This window comes from Crocuta crocuta, unplaced genomic scaffold, assembly GCF_008692635.1.
Source record: "Crocuta crocuta isolate KB4526 unplaced genomic scaffold, BGI_CrCroc_1.0 scaffold184, whole genome shotgun sequence".
Classification (NCBI taxonomy): Eukaryota; Metazoa; Chordata; class Mammalia; order Carnivora; family Hyaenidae; genus Crocuta; species Crocuta crocuta.
Window position 1 is genome coordinate 2948011 of NW_027530006.1, and position 26721 is coordinate 2974731.

Sequence of the window (26721 nt, forward strand, 5' to 3'; positions counted from 1 at the left end):
ATGAGGACTTTAAGATACAAAACAGATGAACCTAAGGGAAGGGAGACAAAAATAAGATTTAAAAAAAGGGAGAGGGACAAAACATAAGAGACTCTTAAATATGGATAACAAACAGGGTTGCTGGAGGGATTGGGGGGGGATGGGCTAAATGGGTAAGGGGCATTAAGGAATCTACTCCTGAAATCACTGTTGCACTAGATGTTAACTAACTTGGAAGTAAATTAAAAAAATAAAAAAAATTCAAATAAATAAATAAATAAGTAAATAAATAAAATGCATGCTTAACTTAAAAAAAAAAAGCAGATGCTTAACCAACTAAGCTACCCAGCATGCTTATTTTGTGACTCTTTTAAGAATCTCTTCTGAAATTAATTCTAACATATCTTTACTTTCTACTTAATTTTGTTCATTCATTCTTTATATTTTTTTATTTTTAATTTTCTGGAATCAGTTTCCTTACTTTTTAAGTTGGATACTCAGCTCCTCAAGTTTCCACTTTTCTTTTTTTCTAATACAAGCTTTTAAGGNTATTAAATGTTTTTTAATTTATATTTTATTATTAATTTCAATTCAATTGTGTAGTAGTCAAAAATATGTTGTATATAATTCCAGTTTGAAAAATATGTTATATGTGACTCCAGTTCTTTGAATTTATTGAGATTTGCCTTATGGCTTACCATGATGTCTAATTTTTTCAAATATCCTATGTGTAAAATGTAGAAATGAAAGTGTATTCATATATATATAAACAATTTAAAAAGTAGAAAGAAAAGAGATAAGCAGGATGACCCATAGGATTTAAAGAAGAAAGAGTTTTGGAAAAGAACTCGTAACACTCTCTTAATTGGGGTCCAACCAGGAAGATGGTTAAAAAGGAATGATAGTAGGAGCATCTGGTTAGCTCAGTCGATTAAGCATAGGACTTTGGCTCAGGTCATGATCTCCTGGTCCATGTATTCTAGCCCCTCATCTGGCTCTGTGCTAACAGCTCAGAGCCTGGAGCCTGCTTCAGATTTTGTGTCTCCCCTCTCTCTCTGCCCTTCCTCTGCTCTCTCTCTCTCAAAAATAAACATAAAAAATTAAAAAAAAAAAAGGAATGATAGTTTAGTAGAAAACATCCTGGACCTTGGGCAAAAAAATCTAGGTTTAGATGCTAAATACAGCACTTAGAAATTGTGAGACCATTCACAATTGCTTCTCTTTTCCAACTCCTGGGAAATAGTTTATTGGTTCAAGTAAATTAATGTGTAAGTAAGATATTGGGAAAATTATAGGACATACAACAAATATAAGGAATAGGAATATGGTGTAGTCACCCAGAATGTGATTCTGGGGTTCATTCATTCCCTGCTTTCACCATGTAAAAGTGATGAAGCTAGTTATTGAATTTCATGGTGCCTTATTTTCTCATTTGCCATCTTTACTAATCATTGGAAATAATGATAAAATGAAAGTCATGTAAAGCACATGGAATAATATCTAGTCTAACTTGATACATGCTAGTTATTATTATTAAGTTTGCTACAGGCTGATAAAAACAAAAATGAAGGTGACTACATTTTTTTATATTTCTGTAAAAATCCATCATCTTTGTGATAAAGTACAAAGTTTGACAATTAACTTTCAGATGGAAATTAACTTTCTATAGAAAAGCTGACCTGATAATTTAGCTAGGATTAGAACTGAGGACATTTAGGAAGAGTGGTGCTGAGGTTGTAATATGGATTATCTGATTAATTGATTCTTTTGTTTTGTGTTATACTTCCTTTGTTTCATCCTGGTTTAACCAAACTTTCAATTCACTTGTAATTTTTCTGTTGTGGTTGAAGGACCATCTAATTGGGAAACATGAGTGAGCAATAATTAGCTCAATGTCTAGTAATAGAGATATAGCAGAGAGAAGTTATGGTTGGCTTTTAGTCCTGTGTGTAGCCTTGGGAGGAAGAAAAGGTAAAGGAGAGGGAGAGACGTATGTGTAACAAAGAGCTTCAAGGAAGAGTCTGTAACTGTACCATTTATTTATACATCTCCTAGTTTGGAAAAAATGAAAAAGCCAATGTTGCTGGGCCCTGTGTGATGAGAGCCACATGCTGGCCATGAATCAGGCTTTAGGTTCCCACTCTGATCCAGTGACTCTTGAGTCTCTCACATCAAAGCTAGCACTGTCCTCTGTGGTGGTAGGTACACCCCCCCCCGACACATAACTCAAGTGCACCTGTGCACAACCACACGCCTTCATACACTTACATATGTGAACACATATGGCCACAATGCAAAATCGGTTTTCATTCCAAAAGACTTGTTTCAGTAATTCTATTCTGGCACTTTGACACTGAGATGCAAACCAGATGACTTCTTTATGCAAGAAGCTAGTAGTATATGGGCAAATTTTGTGCAAATTGTCATAATCATCACACTGAAGGTTGACATTCCTTGATTTCCATTTTCTTCATTTCTTCACAACCAGTGTCCTATTCACCAGTGCCATACACTAGAGTTGCAGAATACCAAGGGGAAGAAAAATAAAACACCTCAAGGAAATGGTTTGTAATAATGAGAGTTAGTGGGAATCTGAGTCAAGCTACTATGGTTTAGAGAATAAGAAAAGAATTCAGCGCATTAAAAAAATCAAAGTGGTAAATAATTTTTTTAAGTTTCCATTTTCTCATGCAGTATAGTCAGTGAACTGTAAATGACTGATTTATCAGCCCATCAGTAGCTTCCTTTGTATCACAAAGAAAGCCAAAGCAGGACACTGCTTTCTTACTGAAGTGGTCATGTCTTTAAATTAAAAAAAAAAATAATATTTCATGATTAGATATTTTGAAAGGAAAATTAAAATAAAACATTCCTAAACTATATGACATATTAGAACCTGAGATAACCCAGTTTCTTCCCTCTTTCCTTTCTTCCTTTTTCCCTCCTTCCCTCTTTCCTTTTTTCCTCTTTTTTTCCCTCCTTCTTTCCTTTTTTTTCTGTTTTCCTATCTTCCTCTATTTCTTGGTAGCAAATGTGAAAAAAATCAGTGTAACAAAAGAGAACATGACAGGCATCATCTCTGAAGTAAGTAGGTCTGGGATTAAAATCAGGTCCAACAGTGACCAGTTCTGTGTTCTCTGACAAGCTGCTTAAATTTTCTAAACCTTGCTTCCCCATTTACAAAATGGTACTACCCAACTGGGCTGTTGGATGAGTCCATGAATATGACATATTTATAATATCACTTAGCATATAAGAGGCCCTCAGAATATTTCAGTCTATATTGCTGTCTGGATTATGAAATATACTCAAGGATACCATCAGATAATACTGCATTAACTTTGATATATTTATGATCAGAGTAGACATCATCAGAATGGTTCAAACAACACATTCTTGTGTGAAAAGACACAGATATCAAAGGAAAGGAACATTTTTGAAAAAGGCTACGCCTGAAATTTTGTTTAATATTTTGATAAAATATGACAAGAAAGAACAAAGAATAAAAAGGAACTCACAAGTTATAAAGAAAAATGAAGTCAAAATTTGGCAGATACTCAAGAAATTTCTCGCACCCAAAGTGAAATCTCTGTGAAGTCTGATTTTTTTAAATCATCTAAGCTCAGAATCCTCTGTATCAGAAATATTATAAGGAAGGTATTATACAGAAACAAAAATCAAGAGAGCTCAGTGGCATGTTGGAAGGTAAGGGAGAGAGATACTGTTTGAGCTCTATACAATTTGACTGAATTGTTAAAATTAGAAGATAGAAGATTCCAGGGACTAAACAGGGTTTTGACTATTGACCAATTAATGCTTACAACTGTATTCAACATTTCAAGACAATCTATACCCAAGTTTGCCTTCACTGAGAAAGGTATGGGAGTTTATATTGATATCCTCTTTCTCATTCTGCTTTCTTTGTTTTGGGGGATGTATCCTTTCCACACTGTATAAATTCTTCATTTATCAAGCAACAGAGATGTCCCCTTTTTATATTACATTCTAAAGTCATACTTGCAATTGCAGAAAATTAGTCCCTCTTTCATCTATGTGCCGCAGAATTGTTGATCATTCCCACGATAAGAAAATAAGCTATTTTTCTCTATTTCTTAGTTCCCTAGTGTTGGACACTCCACCAAATGAGAATCATAGGATGACTGAATGGAAAAACAAATGAGATGTCAAAGGACATAGAATACCAACTGTGCCCACAATCAAGTCTTAGATGCTGTCTTCTACTGTGGATTCCAGGATACCCATTTCTAAAATTCCCTTCCCTGCAGAAGAGGGTAAGCAGAATAAAAGGACTTCTAACAACTTTCAAGAATCTCATTAACATTTTCCTTATATTCTCCTTAAGAGAAGCTACTGCACCAGACTTAATGCCATCTACAAATAGAACAATTCTCAATAAAATAACATTTGGCCTCTACTGAAGACGAGATTTTGTAAAGATTCATGAGGAGTTTCAAGAAAGACTAAGAAGTTAGTACTTCTAAATATCTGCTTAGAGTCTTAAATGAAATAACTCTACAATAATTCAATTTAAATTATACAAATTCTACTGCCATATTTTCATAACATGTACTATAATATGGCCTTGTCAATAAGCATAAAGTATTTATTAATCCAAATAATTGTTTTAGAGCCATATGTTCTTCAATTCACATGTAGAAAACTAAATGAACTGACTCTTATACAGACAACAAATGGAAGGTTGCCGGAGGGCTGTTGGGTGGCATGATGGGCTAAATGGATAATAATAATAATACCCATGTATTATGGAAGGCGCTTGTTGGGATAAGCACCGGGTTTTATATGTAAGTGATAAATCACTAAATTCTACTGCTGAAACCATTAAAAAAATAAATACGTTTTTTATCAGGCAAAAAAAAAAACCCTAAATGAACATTGTCCTCACACCTGACATCAAAGCAATAAACAAAATAACTTGACATGGAACATAAAAATCCTGGAGTGGTAATGAGAATTTGATTCTTCACTTTTACTTCACTTTTCTCTTGATCGCTAAATTTTGCAGGTCATTAATTTAAATTCCCTTTGATGAAGCAATACCACCACCACCACCAACAAGAAAAAAGTGGAGATCTGCAATTTTTGAATATAGAATCTCTTAAACCTTATACTTGCCTAACATTTCTCTATAGTTATAGATTTTTACATGTGAATGCTCTCTTGTACTCAATATGTATCATCCTAGCTTTGCCTTTAGAGGAACACAGGATTCTGTGTCTGGCTGAGTAGCCATTTCTATCTGAGTTAACAGTGTAGATATTGGTCTTCTTATTGGCAAATATTACCTTTTTCTTCTGTCCATTAACTGGTCTAATGTTTCCTAACTCTAGCAATAAAGTTCATCCTGACTACATTCTAGGAAGTAGAGGAGATAATTGGCAACTCTTTGTGCCAGTTTTCTGATGAGCTGGAATCTAAGCTAATGGTCTCAGTTCAAGCTTTCTTCCTCCTTCCTGGTACTTTTTCCAAAGCCATAAATTAGATTCTCTTATCTCCATGGTCCTCTGGAGTTGCTAATTTCTCCTCTCTCAAGTTTTTGTAGATCCAAGTGTTTGGCCATTAAGTAATATATACTGGCTTCAAGAGCTTTTCTCCCTGGTGAAACTCATGCACTGCATACAAATTGACACTAAGGGCTGCTGCTTGATTCATCTCGTCAAATATAAATTCAGTATCCAAATGTCCTTTTGCCCTAGTTTCTCTACATAAATAATTCTGCTTATTTCTTCATTGAAAATTAAAGTAGGTTTCCATGATTGTGTCTCATTTTTGAATGTCAAGGTTATTAAACATGTTATTAGGTTCAAATCCATTTTTTTCTCATTAGTGTGCCAATAAAAGATTAACTTAGTAATTCACTTAACAAACTACTATATTTAAATAATATTTAGGAAATTTAAAATGAGATTGTGAAAGTGAAATATATATATATTTCACTAAATATATATATGCTAAGAATTTCATTTCCTAGTCTTAGATTTTTTTTACATATAAAATGATTTCAGTGAGTTCTTAGTAAAAGGGCTTCTGTTTGATCTTTCTGTGCTCAGCTTAACCCTGTACTAATGAAACGAATCAATACTCAAAGTGTGCTACATCATATGTTGGTGGAATAATCCCAGAGGCAGAATCAGGAAACTTGAATTTCAGTCTTAAATCAATAATATCCTGGTTTGTTTCTCATTGAAAGGTATGTATTTCAGCGAAGAAAAATCTAGACCAGTTTTTCTCAAAGTGTGATGCAGCTTTCTCTATGAGTGTCCAAGATACTTGTAGGGGAGCTGGAAGGTCAATGTTAGTTTTATGATAGTGCTAAAGGGTTATTTACTTTCTTAATTTTCATTGTCTCATGAGTACATAGTGCAGGCTGTGCATAGTACATAGAGAGACTGAACAGCATGTGACAACGACAACACTCTCTGATCTTGAAGGAATATGTATTTGGGTTTTTAAAAATTCCATTTTAATGTATGATGTAGGAAAAAGACAAAGAGATCCACTTCCGGCATGACACTGTGACAACTCCACTGTGACAACACATGACAACTCCTCTTACCTGTTCCTCAGTGAAATCGTAGAAGTTGTAACAACAACAACAACAACAACAATAACACAACCATTCAATGCTTTTGGAAATGGTCCTAACAGCAACAACAAATGAAGAAATATCTATTTAGAAAAACCTATGAAAATTCAGTGAGAAAGTTTTGAGTCTGTGGTTTTTGAACCCAGACTGCTCCCTTCATGTACTCTGCCACCTCCCCAGCTCAGGGAGGTAGAAACTCCACTCCAGACGTGTGCAGCCAAAAATACAGGAGACCTTCCACCTACCCCCAGCCCCTTTGCTCAGCGAGGGTGCTCTCTTTCGGGGAGAAGCGGGACTTCAGTATTTCTTATTCTGTCCCCAGGTGCCTGATGCTGAGGCTTAAGTCCCACAAGATTGTTAACGTTTATTTATTTTTGAGAAAGAGAGACAGAGAGCATGAGCAGAGGGTCAGATAAAGAGGGAGACACAGAATCTGAAACAGGCTCTAAGCTCTGAACTGTCAGCACAGAGCCCAATGCAGGACTTGAACTCAAAGACTGTGAGATCATGACCTGAGCCGAAGTTGGCCACTTCACTGACTGGGCCACCTAACTGACTGGTCCACCCAGGCTCCCCCAACAAGATTTTAAACAAGGAGTGAAGACTCTATTTTTCTATCCAACCCTTGTTCATGAAATGCAGACTCTACCTCGGACACAGTACCGCTGAGACTACTGGGGTCCTATAGTCCTTCCTAGGCTCCTGAAGTGATTCCGTGCCAGGAGAGGCAGCTGAGAGGACCTCAGGCTTCTATGCCCCTATCACTCAGTTCCTGAATAAGAGTGTCACTCAGGGAGAAGCTTGCTATTGTCCCTACTCCCAGCTTCAGAGTCCTGGGTCAGAGACTTTATATATGGGGGGAAATAAACCTTATAAAATAGATAGTGTCCACTCTCTTCCCAAAGAAACTGATTTCATTTGCAACAGATTGTGGAGAAGCTTAAATTCCTCTCAAGAACAGTGAAGGCTGTGATAAAGGGTAAGTGGAAGGATATATGTGGACCTAGTAGAGTACATGGAAGTAACGTTTCTGTAAGTAACTGGAATTAAACTATTAAAAATCTGAAACCAATTTTGATAAGTTAAGACGTATATAGTAAACCCAAGAACGACTATGATGTGATATACTAGAAAGTGTTCAGTTAATAAAAATCAGAGCAGTAAATGAGGAATAGTGGAACAGACAAAATGTGACATACATACAGAAAAAAGTAAACCTAAGATATGAAATCCAATGTACCAATAATTTATTAAATATGAAAGGATTAAACAATACAATTAAAGGCAGAGGTTGTCAGATTAGACCTGCACTCCCAATAAAAGAGATAGCCCAATTACACATTGTCTACAGGAAACAAGCTTCAGATTAAAAAAGATAATATATTGAAATTAAAAGTATGAATAAATATATAACATGTGAACAGCAATCATAGGAAAGGTGAAATGGCTATACTAATATCAGTTATAATAGACTTTAAGAGTAAAAAAATCACTAGAGATAAAGAGGTACATTTCATAACAAGAACGTCAATGCACAGGAATTTACAATACTTATAAGCATAAATGCAACTCATAATAATGTATCCAAATGCATGAAGCAAAATAGAAATAGAGAAATATTTAATTCATTAATAATAGTTGGAGACTTCAATTTCCCATTGTCAATAATGGAGAGGACAAATAGACAGAAGCTCACAGAGGTGCAGAAGAATGACACAGCACTATTAACAAATGAGACCTAAGACATCTCTCCAATATTTCATCTTAAAAGAACCAAATATACAATTCTTTCAAGTGCACATGGTATACCCAGAATGAAACATTACATTTAAAAGAACAGTAATAATGCAAAGTACATTCTCCAACAAAAATATAATTAACTTAGAAATCAGTAATGGAAAAAAAAATTAGGGAAATTCACAAACATGGAGAAATTAAATGTATAACTTTACAACACATAAGTAAATAATTCATGGGTCAAAGAATAAGTAAAAAAGGAAGATAAACAATTCTCTTTGAGGGAAATGAAAATAAAATACCACATACCAAAACTTATAGGATGTAGTGAAAACAGTCTTTAGTGAAGAAATTATATCTATAAAATACTTACAGTAAGAAAGAAAAAAATCAGATCAATAAACTAAGCTGTTACCTTAAGACACTGGGAAATAATAACAAACTAAAATGTAATCAACCATAAGAAATGAAGTATTAAAGATTACAGTAGAAGTTCATGAAATATATAATAGAAAAAAAATAGCTATAAATCAATAAAACCAAAAGCTGTTTCTTTGAAAAGTTCAACAAGATTGACCAATCTTTGTATAGAATGACCTATTTTATTTTATTTTATTTTATTTTATTATTTTTGAGAGACAGAATGCAAGTGGGGGAGGGATAGAGTGAGGGAGACAGAATCCAAAGCAGGCTCCAGGCTCTGAGCAATCAGCACAGAGCCCGACGCAGGGCTTGAACTCACAGACTGCAAGATCATGACCTGAGTCAAAATAAGTCGCCTGACCGACTGAGCCACCCAGGTACCCCTAGAATGACTAATTTTAAAAAAGGCAAGAATTAACTTGTTAGAGTCATACACAAAAGTAGAGACATTTATCAACCTTCAGAAGAAAAATAAGATTATGAAGGAATTATGGACAATCATACTTTAATAAATTATGTAACAGGTAAAATGGACAAATTTCTAAAACTAATACAAAATATGAACATTGACTCAGAAGAAATAGACAACATGAATAGAATTTTAACAAGCAAAGAGATTTAATCAGCAATCAAAAATCTACCCACAAATAAAAATTCAGGTCCAGATGGCTTCATCAATTAATTCTATCAAACATTTAAAGAAAGATAAATACCAATTTTCACAAACTCATCCAAACAATAAAAAGGAACACTTACTCACTTCTTTTATGAAGCCAGTGTTATTCTCAAAACCAGAAAAAGATATCATGAGAAAAACTATATAACCTATACTTTATGAATACAGATGCAAAACAAAAAACAAGGCAAAAAAAATCTTACTAGCAAATGGAATTCAACAATATATTACAAGAACTGTATACCATGATCAAGTGAAATCTATATCAGGAATGCAAGATTAGTTTAAAATTCAAAAACTAATTAACATAAATTATAATGATGTAGAAAAAATATGTGATGAAATCTAACACCCTTTCATGCTAAAAGTGCTCAACGAACTAGGAATAGAAGTGAACTTCCTTAACCTGATAAAGGACATCTATAAAAAACACACAGCTGATGTCATGCTTAGTGATGAAAGACTAGATGCTTAAATATGAAGTATTTAATGATGAAAGATTGGAGGCTTTCCCCATAATATCAGAAACAAGGCAAAATGTTTACATTAATTCTGTTTAATATTGTCCTGGAAGTTCTAGTCAGGGCAATTAGGCAATACATACTTCTATACATATATATGTGGTGTCTAGACTAGAAATGTAGAGGCAACACTATTTCTATTCACAGATGACACTAGCATGTACTTAGAAAGTCCTAAAGAATCAACTAAAAAACTACTATAACTAATAAATGAGTTCAAAAAATGTCAAAAGATAAATGCCTCATTTCATTCACAGTAGCATCAAAAAGAATAAAATATTCAGATATTAATTTAACAAAGTAAGTACAAAATTTACACTCTGAAAACTACAATACATTGTGGACTAAAGACAATATGAATAAATGTAGTCACATACCATGTTAATGCATCAGAAGACTTAACATTGTTAAGATGGCAAATTGATTTGCAGATGAGACACAATCCATATTAGAATCCTAGTTTATTTCTTTATAGAAAATGACAATTTGATTCTTAAATCTATGTGGAATTTCAAACAGCCCAGAACAGCCAAACCTATCCTGAAAAAAAGAGCAAAGTAGAAAGATGCACACTTCACATTTTCAAAACTTATTACAAAGCAATCATAATCAAGACAGTGTGATATTGGAATGAATCTATACAAAAAAACTCAATAAAAAAGAATTGGGAGTCCAGAAATAAGGCTATCTGTGGTCAACTGATTTTTGACAAAGATGGCAAGACCATTGTTTCAGGGAAAGAATAGTCTTTTCTACAAATTGTTCTGGGATAACAGAATATCCACACCCAAAAGAAGGGCTTTAGATCTTTACTTCAAACATATACAAAAATTAAATCAAAATAGATTGAAAACTTAAATATGAGACCCAAACCCATTAAACTCTTATAGGACAACTTGGGGTAAATCATCATGACCTTGGATTTGGCAAAGGATTCTTAAGTATCACACAAAAAACATAAGCAAAAAGAAAAAATAAATAGGACTTTATCAAAATTAAAACTCTATTGATCAAAGACATCAATAAAATGAAAAGAAACATTTACAAAATAAGAGAAAATATCTGAAAATCATGTATCTGTTAAGTGTCTTGAATCAAGAATATATTTTAAAAATCTCTTATCATTCAATAATGAGAAAAAATTGTCCAATTTTAAAACTCACAAAAAAGCTGATAGACATTTCTCTAAATTTCCAAAAACATTCTCCATATTATCAGACATCAGGAAAATTTTTAAAATAGGCACATGAGATATGGCTTAACGCACACTAGCATGTATAGAATTAAAAAGTCAGACAACAATCAGTGTTGCTGAGGATGCAGAGGAAACAAAATCCTTACACACTGCTGATGGGAATGTAAAATATAACACAATAATTCTATTCCTAGGTATATTATCCACTTATAAATGAGTGTTTATGGTAGCATTATTCATAAAAGGCAAAAGGTGGAAACACCATAAAGGTTTATTGACAAATAGATGGATAAACAAATTTTTATGTATCCATACAATGGAAAATTATTTGCCCAGAGAAAGGATTGAAGTACTAACTTATGTTACAAAAGTAATGAACCCTGAAAACACGATGTTAAGTGACATCTACTAGCCACAAAAGACTATATACTATATGATTAAATTCATGTGAAAGTCTGGAATAGGGAAATCTACAGAGACATAAAGTAGATTAGTGGTTATGGGTGCTGGAGGTGATAGTGAGGAGAAGTGACAGCTCAAGGGTATGGTATTTCTTTCTGAGATGATAAAAATATTCTAAAATTGACTATGATGATAGTTTTCTATATTTTTAACATATTTTAAAAATTGAATTTTACATTTTAAATCGTTGTATGCTACATGAATTATGTCTCAATAAAGCTTTTAAAAATTCTCAAGTTCTAATCAGTAAATATTTACAGATATAACCTACATAAACAAAAAGTCTTTGAGGTACTCAACAATTTTTAAGAATGCAAAGAGTTCCTGTGAACAAATAATTTGAGGAGGACTGACCTAAATTACCATGGCCCCTGTAGCACTTGGCCTAAGTTTTGTGCAAAATTTCATTATCACAAGTGTCTCAGCTGGCCATTGTTAGAAACATTAAGCAATGGCAATTCATAGGCATGATTTTTTAAAGTAGAGTTTTGAATTTTCACTTCCACATTTGTCAGTAAATTCTGATCATTATTCAGCTGAGTTGAGAGTCATAGGTTCTGGCACCAGGTCTGCCCTCAACATATTTTCTGATTAAAGGCAAAGATTTTTTCTTCTCTGAATTGATATTTCCTCTTAAACAGTAAGAATGCTGAATTCAAAGTCCTCTAATACTCCTTGTTCGTTGTCAAGTGCTAAATAATTGTTTCTTGGGGTGCCTGGGTGGCTCAGTTGGTTAAGTGTCCAACTCTCCAATTCAACTAGGGTCATGATCTCAGGGTCATGAGATGTAGCTCTCCATCAGACTCCACACTGAGCCAGGAGCCTGCTTGGGATTCTTTTTCTCTCTTTCTCTGCTTCTCCTCCATTAATGCTTTCTCCCTCTCTCTTTCTCTCTCTCTCTCTCTCTTTCTCAAAATAATAAATATTTAGAAAGAAAGAAAGAAAGAAAGAAAGAAAGAAAGAAAGAAAGAAAGAAAGAAAGAAAGAAAGAAAGAAGAAAGAAAGAAGAAAGAAAGAAAGAAAGGAGAAAGAAAGATAGAAAGATAGAAAGAAAGAAAGAAAGAGAAAGAAAATTATTTCTAAAATATAAAGCCTGAAATGTGATCTCTCTAGATTTTCTCACAACCACCATGTAACAAACATAGATCTAATAATATCAACTTCTTACTTCTATGATATACTCTTTAATTACTATTCATTGGCCTCAAATTTAATTTACATAACGAAGATAAAATTTCTAGCTCTATAGCCAACAAATTATTTTAGAATACAATTAAGTAAAAAGGTCATGGTAATCACAACTAAAATCTAATTTCTGTCACTGAAGAAGGGAAAATTGATATTCATTCTGAAAAGAGTGACTCACTTACTATTTTCTTAGCTGTTCATATCAGATGAGGTCTTTCAAAATCCAATGAAGAAATTTCCCACATGCATGTAAAATTAAACTCTGGATAGTTAAAACAGAACATGGCTTAATTATAGGACCAGTTATGGAAAGATTATGATACAAATGCTTTCCATTTAGTTGGTGCTTATTTAAATGTGTTCATGATCTGAAATATATTCATAAAAACATATCATTTATTCACTGAAAATTTTTAAAGCATAAAAAATTCTTTATTACCCATTATTTTATAATGAAGATGCAAAGATTAAAGAAGTAGCCTATGATAGCATGGACAGTAGCCAAATCTGAACTAGCCTTAAGTTTCCTGAAACCAAACTTTATGCTTCTTCTACAACACAGCCATTTTTTTCACTAAAAAAAAATTAAATTTTAATACACAGTATATGTCTGAAATTATAGGGAGTAGGAACTCTCCCAAAAGTAACTTATATGCTAAATTGATAGGCATAGATAATGATGGCTCACTGAAGGGCTTGGATTACATCCATAAACATTAGTTTGCAAACTGACATGGTTTAAATTTATGCTCATCTGAACTACTCTTCTCTTAAAGTTTTATGTAGAGACATTTTATTTTGGTTGTAATTGTCATTAAAAGATAATAAATCTGGGTGAATTACACATACATTGATATTCCTAGATGTTCTTCAGAGTCTACATTTTTTTAACATGGTAATACTAGTCATGAAATAGGATAGCACAATTTATTATGTGGCACTAGTTATTCCTTTTAAATGAGTGTTGTCAAAAACATTTGGGAGCCATGGAATTTCAGTGCAGAAGTTAATATGTGTTAGCATTTTAAAGATTTCATTTAATACATCCAGACTTCACAAATTACTTCACTTATAGACATTATGTCATGGTTATAAGACCTAGCAACAACTGGCTCCTGCTAAAATTCTTGCCACTCTTCTCCTTGCTAATGTAACAAGGATTTTATATATAGAACCCTTCCAATTCTCACTTTTGACCAAAACACCAAAGGCCAAGTACATCCACATCCTGAAGTGAGATGTTAGACCATCGTGTGGGATCTGTGCAGTCTGGTCTGCCAGCCTAACGCTCAGCATCAGTGATCATAGTTCAAACTCACAAAGGAAAACTGGAGTTTTGAGTGGAAAGATCACTGGAGTGTTGAGACTTGCACCACTGTCCTGCAATTAGGGAGAGAAGCCAGGTGCATCCAGAAAAACCAAAGACTGATTAAAAACTGCACCCGCCATTACATCTTCCATGAGATATGGAGGTAGAAGGGAGAAATGATAAGAAGATAACCATGCCACTCTGAAATGTTCAAACATGAGTCAGTCCAGAACTAGAAAAAGCAGTGGGAGAGACCCTAACTGACTTTACCTTGAAGTTCCAGTTATTGCTCTGGGATGGATTTTTTAGTGACTGAGAGGAGACTTGTGCTTCAGAGGAAGAAAAAAAGATTTGGAACCTGTTGAATTTTCATTCAAGGGCAGCAAAAGGATGACAGTAAGGGAGGGTGTTTGAAGAACTTGGGGAAAAAAACCCCACAATTGTTTAATGCTTTCATTCTAGAGTCCAGCTTCCTCAGTAAGACAGTTCGGTTTGTAGAAGGTGGGTTGTTTTCTTAGAGTGTTTTCTCAATTCTTAATGCACCAAGATGCTTTGGGTCTGTGGGTCATTGCAGCTCATCGTTGGATCGGAATGCTTACTCTTTCTTTCCCATGTTCCAATTATTTGACTAATCAGTTCCTACTTGGCCTTTCTCCCTCAGGCTTACTATCATTCCCACGGGAAGGACTTTGTCCATCCTTTTTGTCCAATCTAGATCAGATTACCCTGTTATTCATTCATTCTTATAGTGCTCTGTGTTTTTCCTTCACAGTATTTATCAAATATTATAGGGTGTAATAGAACAAGAGAAATGTCATAAATAATAAACATGGTAGTGGGTAATCTTATTAATAATTATTACTTGTTAATCATCATTAATAATTATTAATACCCACATTAACTCTGCAATAAAAACCTATAGGTTAAGTATTAATCATTAAATATGCATGAACCATAGGAAATTTTTTTTTGCAAATACACTAGACTCTACACTAAATGGAACTAGTGTGTGTAGACAATGACTAAAGCAAATGAAAGAATTAAGTCTACATGTGCACACATTCAAATAGTATCATTAGAAAGCATAGTTACTAGTCACAATAATTATATTCAATTTCACTCCATTCTTTGCTCCTTCCAAAGGAGTGATCTCTTTGCTGAAGTGATCTACATAAAATACAGATTGGGGCATGTCTCTCTACTTCTTAAAAACTATCCACAGGTCCTTGGACCCTTGATAGCTCAGTCAAATGACAATGAATTTCCTTCACAGATTGGTCCTATGCATCCTTTGTCTTCAACTTCTGTTACTATATTTACTGTGTTTAAATATTATGAGACGAACACCACCAAACAATAACACTTCTCCCATATTAATGATGATAGTAATCTGTATATATTTTTATAGTTATGTCCCCTATTGTACTCTAACTGCAATTCAATGGATTACTTCTATATTTTTATTTTTTAATCTTTGTTTGAGAGAGAGAGATAGTGGTGGCAGGGAAGAGCAAGAGCGAGAAAGAGAGAGAGAGAGAGAAAAAACCTCAAGCAGGCTCCATGCTCAGCATGGAGTCCAATGCTGGCCTTGATCCCATGAACCTAGGACCATAACCTGAGCTGAAAACAAGAGTTGGATGCTCAACCAACTGAGCCACCTAGGCACCCCTCAATGGATTACTTCTTAATATAACTTGTTTTGAGCCCCTATGCAGATCTGATTTAACTTCCAGATATTGGAAACTGATGAAGAAAGTGGAAAGACACATGTCAAAAACAGATGGATACCTCTTTCTTTACTATGTAGTTATGATGGCTGTCCTACATACTCAGTTGCTTTCCCGAATAAAACTCTTACCTCCATGGTGTTTCTTGCCCTAGAACCATGAATATGTCCAATATGCCCTATGATGTAACCTCTTTTGGAGAGGTGAGAAATGGTTCTTTAACTTGAGTGATAAAGATGAATTTTAGGACTTCATCCTTGGCTTCATAAACCCTTCAGGAAATCTAATTGGAACTTAGATATAATAGTGTAGTCTGACTCCAATAAATCTGGTCCTCAAAGGAAGGAGTATGATAAAACTCTAAAAAGAGATACTGCCTTTTCCAGGACTATTTGGCTGTTAGATTAAAGATAAAAGTCAAATAGACTTTTCATGTAAAATCTTTTCCTTAATCCTCCCCACTAGTTTGATTTTAAAACATACTCATTGTTTTGTCATAGTTAACTAAAAAGAGTACATATTATTAAACTGGTGGTAATTAACTAGATGACATTATATTTAGTTTTCTAAATAATTCCTGACTCAAATAATACTGACTCAAATTTACATATAATTATGAAAAATTGATAAATAATTATGTAGCAGGAAATGAGAAAAAATGGTTAAAATTTGTTTTGTAATTTATTACTGATATAGTTGAGGAGAATTTATATACCTTCTGAGCATTAGTATTCTTAGATGCATACAGTAAAAATGATTATTTTAAACAGGGCTTCTCGTTGTTGGTGCTATTGGCTCTCTGGGCCAGATAATTCTTGGTTATGGGGAGCTAATATAGGTCTTGAAGGATGATTAGCAGCATCCTTGACGTCTACCCACAAGATGCCAGTAGCATTTCCTATAGTTATAACAATGAAAAATGTCTCCAGCCATTTCCAAACTTCTTGGAGGGGAAAGTTGCCCATTGTTGAGAACCAATGTTCTAAAGTGTTGCTATCAAGGCTTAATTTGTCTACTTATCAATGAGAATCTACCATTCATTAGGCCTTGAGAAAGCATCGGTGAGTATACACTAATAAGGCCTCTGCCAGGTTGGAATTTACAGTTCAAGAAGTTTAAAATCTATGATAAAAATATACACGTCCAGCCCACGGCTGTAATAGAGTGCATACTCAATAAGAACGTGCTAAGGAGCACGTTGGTGGCTCAGTCCGTTACGCATCCAACTCTTGGCTTCAGCTGGGGTCGTGATCTCACAGTCTTCTGAGTTTGAGCCCCATGTTGGGCTCTGTGCTGACAGCACATAGCCTGCTTGGAATTCTCTCTCTCTTCCCCTCTCTCTGCCCCTCCCTCCATAAATTACATTTAACATAATATTTTGATACCTAATGTTACAGAAAGCCCACAATCAAATATTAAATGAGGACACATAAAACAGATGACAAAAAGTCTCTTCCAGTCTTCAAGTAGTGTATCATCTCCTAGGGCACTAGGGTAAATATACAAGTAATTACAACTCAAAGTAAACATGGTAGATGCTGCATGAAATCTTCAAAGTGCCAAGAAAGTTCAAAGGTTGAAAAGCTGACATCAAGTTTGGGCAAAACAAAAAATGAAAAGTATGACTTCAAAGGGCTTTTATGAAATTTTATTTCACAGAGTTGCTAAATGACCATGTTTCCTTCTTCTTATTTAGTTTAAGGCTTTTCCTATTACATAGATTGGATGGGAAAGTGACTTTGATTGTGTGTGTGTGCGTGTGTGTGTGTGTAAACTTATATTTTATTAAAAATTTTTATATTTTAATGTTTATTAATTTTTGAGAGAGAGAGAAAAAGACAGAGTGTGAGCAGAGGAAGGGCAGAGAGAGAAGACACACAATCCAAAACAAACTGCAGGTTCTGAGCTGTCAGCACAGAGCCTCAGGCAGGGCTTGAACTCAAGAATCGTGAAATCATGACCTGAGCCAAAGTTGGATGCTTAACCAACTGATCCACTCAGGTGCCTCTTATGAAAATTTTTTAAAGTTCAATTTACTTAAACTAAATAATGATAAATAAATGCTAATCTAAAATAATGAATTATATTTCCAAATTTAAAAAATGAATTAAAGGCTACTTTAAAACATACAATTGGCTAACTTGAATAGCTCATGTGATATAAATGCATTCTGCTTTTATGGTACCGGAAGATAATTTAAAAAATGAGGTAGCTATAGATTTCATTTGTAGAATAGATCATTTTTTCCCCTTTCATGTCACATCCTCTTAGGAACCACATCTCCCGCACTCAACCCATGTGGTTTACATGGAGTTAATCTTACTCCTGGGATGCAGGTTAGATATATAATCCCAGACTAGCCCATTAAGACTTTTTCATCCTCCTGACCTTAGTAAGCTTAGAAGATCCCAAAAGAATGTAATCAAAGTTGATCCCATGACACTTGCTATAATTTTGGGAGAAAATGCTCTCTTCCTGGAGTTGGAATATGTCTAGAGAGTTGTCCTGGGAATAAAGATAGGAAAGCGACACAAGAGGTAGAGGAAACCGCCCTCTTGATTTCATGCAGGTGATACAGAACGTGGATTTGTTATTGCCGAATGGGAGTTATTCTTTGAACTGTCTAGTTATATGAAGTGATAAAGTCTCATTTTAGTTTGAGTTGTATTTCCACATTTTGCATTTGAAAGAGTTCCGGTTAATAAATATCCTAATGATACTAAACATTTGTTTGAATAGGTCACTTTTCAATAAAATAAAAGACATAATTTTGATGAGACCCTAAAACTAAAAAAAAAATAAAAAATAAAATAAGAGCAAATAATATCTGCCAGTAAATCTTTGTTGAATGAAAGAACAAATGCCATCTGTGGATGAACGAATGAAAAATGAACATATCAAGCAACAGCCTTCTTAAACATTGTTAATCATAAATAACAGAAATTCTTAGAACTACAGCCCTCAAATTACTACATATAATATAAGAATTATGGATGTGTGTTCCCTCTGGTTTGCTTCTTTTCAACTGCATAATTCAGTTAATAAATTTACATGATATTTTTCACATTCTGCATGATAGTGATATGATATGAACTAAAATGGTCACATTAGTTCTTTCTCAGCTTTTCTCATTTAAAATTCTTCACAGGAAGAACAATACTAGGCCTTTTAGGAACTGATTTATCATCATTTCTCACATGTCAATAGGTTATTCTTGCTGAAAAAGGTCTTTCGATTGTTCCTTGCATTTGAATCCAAGTTAAGTCAAATAGCTTCCTCTGGTGACAGGCTGCTTACAACTTTGCTACAAGTCTGCAAAACACAGACTATGTATTCAGTGTTTTGGAAGCATTTCCATTTTTATATGCTGGCATTACATAGTAAAAAGCCAAAAAATAGCCAGAAATAGATGTCAAATCTATTCTAACCCTGCATCAGTGGGACAGATTTCATGATAATGACAAGAGAGCAATCATTTATGGAGCTCTTACTGTTTTCCAAGTTTTGTGCTGGGGAATAGGGCAAGATAGGAGGTTAATAAAAATTGCAAAATACATTGTTCCAGTCCTCAAAGATGTTAAAAGCTACTGGAAGAGAAGAATTTGAGACATAATTTGCCATTAGGATTACTTGATTAATTGTAGCTTGTTACTGCCGTGTCTCAAAGCTGGTAATTGTTGAGCATATTAAACAACAGAGAAACTATCTTTCTCAAGCCTAGGAAGGAATAATGGAAAATTTCCATATTTTGGCACTTAAAATGCTGCAAGGTAGCCTGGAGAATTGAAGAATATAAAATGGCACTTCTGTTTTTATTCCCTCCCCCTCGCCCTCCTTTTCTGATATCTATTCATTTCTTTATGTATTCAAGGCATTTATAAAGCAACTAAGTGTTTGCAATTTGCCAGCCACTGTGATAAGCACTAGAGATATAAGCAAGAGAGATCCCAGGAACTTACATTAAAGGAGCAATAATTTGACTGGTACAACAATTATACAACACAGAGACAACTAACTATACTACAAAATATATGCTACAGGCTACTATAGAGAGGTACACAAAAATATCATGCAGCACCAGGGAGGGAGTGACCAGGTCGTGGGAAGATGAGGAGGTGGGGCAATGGGGAAAGTGCTGAGAAACACTTTAGATCACAATTTATAACTTAGTCAGGCTCTGAGGTCTTGAAAAATGGTCCGTGTGAATTCTAATAGAAGTTCAGAAAAAGGACAGGTCAGAGCCTGTTGGATGGATGAGATGGCATCTGAGCCAGCCTTTAAAGGAGTGGAATATAGATCGCAGAGACAGGATGAGGGGAAAGAGATGAAAAGAGTCAGGAAAGGACAGGACCTTTATGAGACATAGCAAAATCTTCCTTTGGGCTAGGACATGGGGTTTGTGAAGTATAGTAGCAGAAATCGAAGACAAGGGTGCACAGGTGTACCAGGCGGGTCTGTGAAAGACATTCCATGTCTTTTGATGGAGTTCTCAAGGGCCGTGGAGAGCTATGGAAACTTTTTAAGAAGTAGAGAGGCATGCCCAGGTGTTTTCTGTAGAATAGCAACTTCAGGAGGAGCAAAAAAAGAGAAGGAACAGGGATGGGAGGACAAGCTTGTTGTATGTTCCAGGGAAAAGCTGATGGGAGCTTGGATGGAGTGATGGAGATGAGAGGAACGGACCCCTTCAAGGATGAGGTGGGAGACCAGGACCTGGGACTGAATGAATCCACGAAGGGTGCAGAGAGCTCCAAGGTTTCTACCATTGTCAGGTGGATGGACGATTTTGCACTTAAAAGATATGGAGCCCCATGAGGGAAGCACCTTTGGCGTAGGAAAAAAGGAGCAAAGGATCACCCGCACTCTAGTCTGGATGAGCACAAAAGGGGTCCAGGGCATACATCCACTTTTAACTGGTATCTCAGAAAATTTGGCTTGAACCTCCCAGGGCTAGTTTCCTCAATCTCCTCTTGTAAGGTTTAAAATAGCATCTGCATGCACTGCCTTCGTTCTTAGATTTTACTCTAACACTCCTCACTCATCAGAAACTCATTTAAATTGCTTTAGTGTAGATGTCAGAGTCCATCAGCTTGCCCCAGCCCCTGTCCCAATCAGTTTGCTCTGCCTTTCTTGCTCTTCTGTGATCCTAGATGAGAAGCCAAGTTAAAACACCCTCTACTTCTCTGAGTATCTCAACTTATCTCCCAGGAAGTTGGCTAGTAATTTATTTTTGCACAGATGCCATGCTGCCCCCAGAAAGCAGGCTGTGGCACATAAGCATCTTCATCCGGTATTTGTAAAGGAGCTCAGGAAGGAACCAAAGTGATAACCCACAGGCAGTTTCTCCACTGAGAATTCCAAGCTCCATTTCCTTTTTTTTTTTTTAAATTTTTTTAATGTTTTATTTATTTCTAGGAGAGAGAGAGAGACAGCGTGAGCAGGGGAGGGCCAGAGAGAGAGGGTGTCACAGACTGAAACTGAAACAGGCTCCAGGCTCCGAGCTGGCAGTCAGCACAGAGCCCGACGCGGGGCCCGAACCCACGAACCGTGAGATCATGACCTAAGCGAAAGTCGGACGCTTAACCGACTAAGCCACCCAGGCGCCCCTCCAAGCTCCATTTCTTAGAGACTCTCGTAAAGCTTTATGGGGCATTAAGTAGACTGATAGGTCAGAAGCATAAGTCTACTTTGAACCATTTCAAGCTATAGGTCAAATGTGAAAATTTTTATATTTTCAGAAAGCACCATTTCATGTATTTTTCTATTCTGTGCACATATGTAATTTTACCATATCTATATGTCTGTTTATTGGTGGGGCAGGCACCCAGGGGCTAAATGGTAGTCATAAGCACTCAAAACATACACACATACATATTATATATAATAGATATGTGCACATATAGTGTGTATATGTGTGTACATATATGAATATAAACATGTCTAAAACATATATATGTATATCCCTCAGAATATTATCTGAAACATCATAAGAGATGAATAAATATTAGTGATGAAACTCAGTAGTTCATAGGATCAGCTCTGATTGATAACACAATAAGGTTATACTAATTTTGAAACTGACATGTTGCTAGGATTGTAGTGCTGGGCACTTTTTCTCACTATATATACTTAATCAGCATTTCATCCCAGTAAGCATACAGACCAAAAGTTAAGCATCCGAATTACACAGTTTTGACAGTCTCTTCCTCCTTTATTTTAGACTGTCTGATATCTGCCTCTCAGTTGATGCACTCCCAAAAATCAAGGCAAATTGTCAGACTCTCTGAAGACTGGCTGGCTTGCAGTACATTACCCATTATTTTATGAAATGAAACTGTTTACTTCCTACATTTGAAAAAGCCACCCAAAATAAAAGAAGTTACAATGCCTTTCAAAAAATATTTCATAGCCTGTAGGCCACCTGAGTACATTTTTTATAACTCAGGCAAAATTTATACCCTTCCCTGCCCTTAACATCCTCAATGAGAAGATTTAAGATTATTTGATAACCAGCTAATATTTATGGCCACCTGAAGGAGACTATGGAGTCCCCCTTAAAGCCATGGCTGCCTGTGTGAACTCACCTTAGGTCACAGAGGTCATTAATCCATCCAGGATTTTATGAATAAGGATCATGCCTAAAGCCAAAAACCCTACACTGTTTTAGCTACTTAACCACAAAAGGGCCTGCACAGCAGGAAACATCATTCCAGTTTATGAGTTTTTATTGGTCCTCCCCTAATCCCAAAATGAGAAGCAACTTCTTGACATATTCATTAGGCTATAGAGAAGACAGGTTTTTATAAGCTGGACATGCTATTGTATAACATAGACCTTTATTGTAATCTTATATTGTAAGCATCAAAATATTGTTCTATTATCCTAGGTGATCAAACAAACTTATATTGTATGTCTTTCTGATATATTTTTTAACTGATTTATGAGATATCTGTTATTGAGTCAGGAACACAACTCCCAATGTTAATACTATTTGGGAGGGGGAGGGTGGGCATTGAGATTATGATCTGATGTGTAGTTATATAAAAATGAGAGAATTTCTATTACTAAAAAAATAAATTTTTAAGTAAGCTGTGTGATTCTTAGACAAATGTCTAAATATAATTGGATTATCACAGAGACACATATAAAAACTTCAAAGAAAATATGCTGAAGTTGAAAAATACATTCTACCCACCTGACTTTTTATTCAGTTGAATAAACAGAACATACCAAGTTTCTAAGGTGCCCATGGAGTAAAAGTATTTATAGAACATGAAATAAGAAAAAGCAAAAGAAATGGTTTTTGAGGTATGCACTTAGCTACAGGTGATAAACAAATTATCAGTATCTTGTACAACAAGACAATAATATATTTGTATGCTAAATGCATTTAGATGTGACAGAAATTACCCTCAATGGTGTTATCCTGTCTATATAAAAATACAATACTACAAAACATTTCAGACCTTTAATTATGCTCATTGACAGTAATGCTGCAATTGCTCTGCCGTGGAGATTGGAGGGAGAGGCAAATGAACAGATGGACAGAATCTCTATTCTGTGTTCTACTGGCTGCTGTTCAGTGAATAGCAGTCCACTAATAAAGTGCTCAGAGGACTTCTGCCTCCATCTGCTCTTAATAAAAATAAATGAGGCTCTGAAGCAAGCACTGCCTTTGGAGTTCTTGTGTAGAACCTCTCAATAGCACATGAGGAAGTGGATGCATTGATCTAGGACGACTGCCTACAGGTTGTGACAGCCTCACGATTTCAGTAGCCCTTATCTCTCAACCCCAGGTCCCTGAGAAGCACTCCCTGTTTTTTTTCCTTTGGCTATTTATCATGAGAAATTATCATGCTTGGACAACTTTAATAGCCTTTTAGCCCCATTGTTCCATGGCAAGTAACGAAATTAGATTAGTGCTGCTCACTCTAGTGATTGGGGACTTTATGATTCTCTTATGTTTGGGGAAATAAATGTTTATGAAGTTTCTCTTACAGTCCACAAGTGTGCAGCAAACGTCATTAATAGTGTTCATCTTGCGCCTCTGTTTTGAGGTTTTGACGGCAGCCTCCCTGCCATGTCTCCCACTATGGCAGGAAACAGACATACAAAGAAAGACAGAAACAGCAGTTTCCACATTACACCAGGTCAGAAATTTAGGGCAGGGGTTGTAGATTTCCTTCTTCTGAGGAAGGTTTGGAATTGCCATCTTATGCAGGGCATTGATGTCTCCTTAATGTTTATCCAGCAAAAAGGGGGAATGAAACTGGAGTAAAAAGCTCCAAAATAAACTGATTAATGTCCCTGCCATAAAGTATTTGGGGCAATTTCTGTTTCAGAGTTGCTGCTTTTTCTTAGGGTTTTTTTTTTTTTAACGTTTTTATTTATTATTGAGAGACAGAGAGAGATAGAGCATGAGCATGGGAGGGTCAGAGAGAGGGGAGACACAGAATCTGATGAAGGCTCCAGGCTCTGAGGTGCCAGCACAGAGCCCAACGCAGGGCTCAAACTCACAAACCTCAAGATCATGACCTAAGCCAAAGTTGGACCCTTAGCCGACTGAGCCACCCATGTGCCCTTAGTTGCTGCTTTTAAATGTTCTATCTCCAGGGGCATCTGGGTGGCTCAGTTGGTAAAGCATCCAACTCCTAATTTCAGCTAGATCATGAACTCCTGGGTTTGTGGGACTGAGCCTCACAATGGGCTTTGTACTGACAGTGTGGAGTCTGCTTGGGATTCTCTTTCTGTCTCCCTCTGCCCCTTCCCAGCTTGTGTTTTTTCTCTCTCTTTCTCTCTTTCTCAAAATAAATAAACTCAAAAAAAAAAAACCCCAATAATAATAAATGTTCTATCTCCCAGGGATCATTCATGGAGGTTATGAAGACTTGCAAAGATGCTTTCATGGGAATCCAAAGGTAGGAACTTTTGCTATTCTATGGGGACAATAGTCTTTCAGTTAGCATTTATATGAATTAGTGCTGAATTAGTGTAAAAGCACAATAAGTGGGTAGAAGTTACAGAAAAATAGTTTTAAATTTCTGAGAGATACCTGAGCTGATAAGTTCCTGTCTTAGTGATAATCTAATAGAGTCAGTATTCACACAGAGAATAGTAGGTTTATGAGCTCTGTTAAATTAGAATGTGGTGAAGATAAAGTCTGAATCAATAGAGCTAGGGTGTTTCAATAAACTGGGAATGTGATGACTCCAAATTAGGGCTCAAATTTCACTCAGAAGTCAGAAAAACTAGTAACTCTGTGTGATTAGGAGTCTAATGTGGTCTTTTTTTTGTCCATTCATGTAACAAGAATGCATTAAGGCCCACAATGTGTGATACATGAGGGTAGGTATTGGACATACAGATATAAACACAATTATACTAATCACTTTATTTTTCTCTCTGTCTCATCTATTTACTTATGTTTCCATATATCCGATGATTGGGATCTATCAATGGTCTAACTATATGCATACTCACAGCATCTATTTCTATGCACATTAATGGAATCAGTAATAGAATACACAAATACAGAAAGCTGCCTTTTTTTTTTANCCATTTCTTTGTGTCTACAGAAGGCTGCCTTAATTGCTACTGGGAACCATCTTGATACCTGAAAGAAGTCATGCTAAAGTCAAAGCTAAATCATGAAAAAGGACCAATTGAGAAAATCAAAGAGAAATGGAAGTACCATACATAAAGTTCACTCTTTCTCTGCACATATGGAATCATATAAAGGATTAAACCACTGTAAGTAGTGCTTTTGGTTGTAGCTGACAGAATCCTAACTGACATAATTGGTAAAATAAAAGACGATATTGGTGGCTTTTAAAAAAATGTTTATTTATTTTTGAGAGAGAGAGAGAGAGAGAAAGAGAGCGAGTGAGCATGTATAGAGGAAGAGTAGAGAGAGAGAGGGAGACAGAGAATATGAAGCAGGAAATACGCTGTCAGCATGAAGCTCAATGTGGGGCTTGAATCCATGAACCATGATATCATGACCTGAGCTAAATTTGGATCCTTAATGGACTGAGACACCCAGATACCCCCAGTTAGTTTTGATTTGTTACCATGGAGAGAAGAAACAACTAAAGACTGAAAAGGAACACATTAATTGCATCCTCATGTTTTGGTATACTTCAGGACACCCTTTATTATAGGCAGGAGAAAGGAATTAAGAAAAAGAGAGGGGAGCTTGGATGAATCAGTCTGTTAAGAATCTGACTTTGGCTCAGGTCATGATCTCACAGTTCATGGGTTCCAGCCCCAAGTCGGGCTCTATGCTGACAGCTCAGAGCCTGAAGCCTGCTTTAGATTCTGTGTCTCCTGCTCTCTCTGTCCCTTCCCTGTTTGTGCTCTCTCTCTCTCAAAATAAATAAAATAAAAAAAGAAATTATAGGTGTGCAAGTGGAAAATTGCCAAGAGTTTCAATACAAAGTGGTGATTGTGAAAAATTTTAACAAAGAAGATAAAACATTTTTCTCTATCCAGGCTCCTGTATATGAAGAACAAATATCGTTAAAATGTCAATACTACCCACAGCAATCTACATATTCAATGCAATCCCTATCAAAATAACATCAGCATTCTTCACAGAGCTAAAACAAACAATCATAAAATTTGTATGGAACCAGAAAAGACCCCTAATAGCCAAAGCAATCTTGCAAAAGAAAACCAAAGCAGGAGGCATCACAATCCCAGACTTCAAGCTGTATTACAAAGCTGTAACAATCAAGACACAATGGTTCTGGCACAAAAATAGACACTCAGATCAAAGGAACACAATAGAGAACCCAGAAATAGATGCAAATGTATGGCCAACTAATCTCTGACCAAGCAGGAATAAAGACAGTCTCTTCAGCAAGTGGTGCTGGGGAAACTG